Source organism: Nicotiana tabacum, chromosome 11 (assembly GCF_000715075.1).
Source record: "Nicotiana tabacum cultivar K326 chromosome 11, ASM71507v2, whole genome shotgun sequence".
NCBI classification, from domain to species: Eukaryota; Viridiplantae; Streptophyta; class Magnoliopsida; order Solanales; family Solanaceae; genus Nicotiana; species Nicotiana tabacum.
Window position 1 is genome coordinate 40841908 of NC_134090.1, and position 3569 is coordinate 40845476.

Consider the following 3569-nt stretch of genomic DNA (forward strand, 5'->3'; position numbering starts at 1 on the left):
CATTTGTCGAACAGAGAAAGGGAGCTGGAATTTTGTTTTTAAGTCTACCAATCTTTTGATTAGAACATGCGGGTTGTTTAATTTTCAAGCTTGTGGGTAATCTTTAAATCCTTGAAACCCAGTTTGTTTTAAATTTTTTTAAAAAAATGTGTGTTTAGTGTTGTTTATCTTTTATTGGTCCGAACTACGCAAGGTCTGATTCATGCGGGGTCATGATACGTAGGCAATCTCCATAAGATTCGACCACAACAAAAAGAAAATGGAAAAAAAAGGGAGAATGAAAAAAAAAGAATGAAAAAAACGAAATGAAAAAAAAATGAAAAAATGGAATGGAAAAACGAAAAAAAGAAAGAAGAAAAAAAAGAAAGAAAAGATGTTGTCAATAATGAGGACCGACTGAGTCCATTCTAACCTGTTTGTTTTGCAAATAAGTTAAGGTGGTTGGTTTGTGGTAAGCCGGACAATGACACCTAGAATCCTTTACTTGCACCTCCTGATGCACACTCTGCGGGGATCAGGCCTGATGACGGAAGCATTCGAGTCCTATTGGGAACTTGTTGACTAAGGGTAATGATAAGGAAGTTGGCGATGGTCATTGCAATACTAAGGCAAAGCTCAGTGGCTACGATGCCAAGTTTGATAAAATGGGAGGACGCTCCGTTCCTTGGTTAACAAGAAAGAAGCAGTTGGTGGCTTATTTTGTTGTCATTTCTGTTGTCCGGATTATTAAGGTTGTAATTTGGATTTTGTCCTGTGTCAAACCTCCTTATCTTTCCATTTTGTCATAGCAGTTTGTTTAAATTTTGTCTAGCTTGTGTTAAGATTTTATTCTGGTTGTTTTGTTTGTTTTGTTATTCAAACCATTTCGCCGGTAGTCTAATACAAAGCCGGTCTTTTGATAGTTCCAGTTGTCTTTTTGTTTAGTCCTTTTATCATTTCGTTCAATGCCGATTCTAGGGACATGACATGTGCACACAGTTTGGGCCTAGCATTTAAAGTTAATCATAAAACCCCGAAAAGGTGATCAGACCATTTAAAGAAAATAAGGACGGTTTGAGATTATTCAGAGCTCGAGTCATGTGGAACTGGGGCAAGTTAAGCACAAAGAAAACCGTTAAAAGCAAAATTCGCCAAATTGGCATGAGGGTCGGTCATGATAATGAGAGTGTCGCCCAACGGTACTTAGAAATGACAAAGGAAAATAAAATGTTTAACATAATTGTCAAGTCCAGCACCATCAGAAGAGACACAAATTTAAAGTGTGTTGTTTGCACTTGGCATGTTTTGAAGACTGGAATGACGAAGGCATTTTGTTCTGCTACCCAAACATTTTATCCTTTGTTACCCCTTTTGAGCCTTATTTATTTTCTTTCATACCCCTCGTTCGGAATTAACAGCAACGAATAAAATACGCAAGCATGGAGGGTAAGAGAAAAGAAAGAAAAGAAAACAACAAAATGGAAAAAGAAGAATAAAAGAAAAAGAGAGAAAGAAAAACGACAAAAAGAAAGGAGAAATGGGAAAAGAAAAGAGAAAAGAAAAGCAAAGTGATTCAAAAAAAAAAGAAAAAAAGAAAGTCAAATGGAGAAGAGGAATTGGGAACTACGTTTGACCTGATTCCTCAAAGAGGATACGTAGGCGCTTCACGGCTCGGTCATAGTTTTGAAAAATGAAAAAAAAATCAATTAAAATATCCCCAAGCAAGAAACTGGGGCAGAGGTTGCGGTCGTTGTAAATAAATCTAATTCCGAAGGTTGTAACTAATAACCCAAAAAATTAATGTATTTTTGAGCCTTTTAATACCCTTTTCTTTCTAGCCTATCCAAAACCCATATTACGGTCCAAAGAAAGACCTTCAGATCAGTCTTTAAAAAATGCCAAGTCGGACAAATGAAGAGTCTTACCAGCGAACATAACATTCTGTTCCACAGCAGAAAGGACTCTAATCCCCAACAGAAGGAGTCATACCGGCAACACTCCAAATCTCCCCAGCTGGAGAGAGATATAAAACGAGAGAGTCTTATTGGTAAAAACCTTCACAGGCACCATAAGGCGATGAAAGCTGAGAGAAAACCAAAATGAGAGAGACTTGATAGTGAAAACCCTTCGGGCACTACAAGTCGAATAAGATTGAGAATCAGAGGGGGAATCGCCAATGGAAGATCTTAAAAGATGATTGACGGCAGAGGATAGGCCACATATGCATGTCATGGCCATTAGAGTCGGTATCGGCGTTTGATAGATTTTTATTTATAGGTTCTTTTGTAAAGGAGTCATTCGTTTCCTTTGTCTGTTATTTTGTTTCTGTTATCTTTCTCCTTTCATAAAGAATTTCCCCAATAGAGTCTGTCTGGTCAGAACAAGTATGAAATGACTTCAAATAGGCCATCAGCTTTCCAAAATGAGATCTGACTAGTACATCCAAGTGGTATAGTCAGCAGGGAGCAAACGCGAGGCCAATGTCAAAAGATATCCCCAGCAAAAAGGAATTGACAAAAGGATTGACGAGCATCAGGAGGGATACCCTTGCCAAAACCAAGGTTATAAACCCCAAGGCCAAGGCCCGTGAACAAAGCAAGGAGAGCAGTGAGCATGATTTGGCGAAATCCATACTAGACTAAAAGGTCGGGGAAATGCCAGTTTCCGAGCTATGCCACAAAAGAAGAGGGATATCCCCATCAGAAAGGGATTGTACCCAGCAAATAAAATCGTCCCCAACAAGTTGTGCAACGCAAAGCAAGGAAGGAAAAGAGGAAAAGCCATCCCGTTGGGAGTATCACAACCAACCACCATGTTTTAAACTAACAATTTTGTTTGATTTGAAACAGGTAAAGGAAATGGCATTGATGCCAGAACTGCATGCCACAAGGGATATTATCAAACTGGGGCAGAAAATTTTCCTTCCATTTAGAAAATTTTCTGGAAGTCAGGTACCCCCAGCTGATAACATTTTACCCAACAGTGTTATCCCTAGCAGGTAAGTAAATAATTCCTCAACAGTGTTATCCCTAGCGGTTGCGAGGGGTCCAACACAAGGTTGGAAAGTCGGTATCCTCAGCGGTTAGACTTCAAAGGAGGAAGCTAATAATAATAATAATAATAATAATAAATAAATAAAAAAAAGAATAAATAATAAAAAATGGGGAAGGTAGAAAATGAAAATTCATCCCAATCCCCAGCAAGTATTCGAGGTAAGACATCTTCAAGTCTTATGGATATTTTGGGTTCATCCGCCCTCAAATAGGATATGTCGGGTTCATCCGCCCTCAAATAGGATATGTTGGGTTCATCCGCCCTCAAATAGGATATGTCGGGTTCATCCGCCCTCAAATAGGATATGTTGGGTTCATCCGCCCTCAAATAGGATCTGTTGGGTTCATCCGCCCTCAAATAGGATCTGTCGGGTTCATCCGCCCTCGAATAGGATATTTTGGGTTCATCCGCCCTCGAATAGGATTTTATTTTCAAAGTTATTGTTAAAGACAGGCGCCCACCTGAATAACGAGAGGAATACATTTCAGTCTTTAAATTTCTTGACAGGCGCCCACCTGAATAACGAGAGGAATACT